Below are 245 nucleotides of genomic sequence, written 5' to 3'. Positions count from 1 at the left end.
GTTTTGAATAACGCAGAATGCGAGAACAAGTTATGTTTTCTTCAAATAAATTACATTTTGTTGTTTTGAAAAATGATTCAGTGTTTTTGTTTAAAATATTTGAAGTATTGTTATTTAAATTATTATCCGAAGATGTAAGCTTCCGTTAAAACGTATACACTTGTTACTAAACCACCGGTTAAGCTAAGTAAAGTAAGTAGCGTTCCGGTCCACTAGGGGTCGGGGCGTTACAGCGTGGTATCAGA

The sequence above is a fragment of the Olea europaea genome, unplaced genomic scaffold (assembly GCF_002742605.1).
Source record: "Olea europaea var. sylvestris unplaced genomic scaffold, O_europaea_v1 scaffold643, whole genome shotgun sequence".
Taxonomy (NCBI): Eukaryota; Viridiplantae; Streptophyta; class Magnoliopsida; order Lamiales; family Oleaceae; genus Olea; species Olea europaea.
This window is presented reverse-complemented; position numbering follows the sequence as displayed.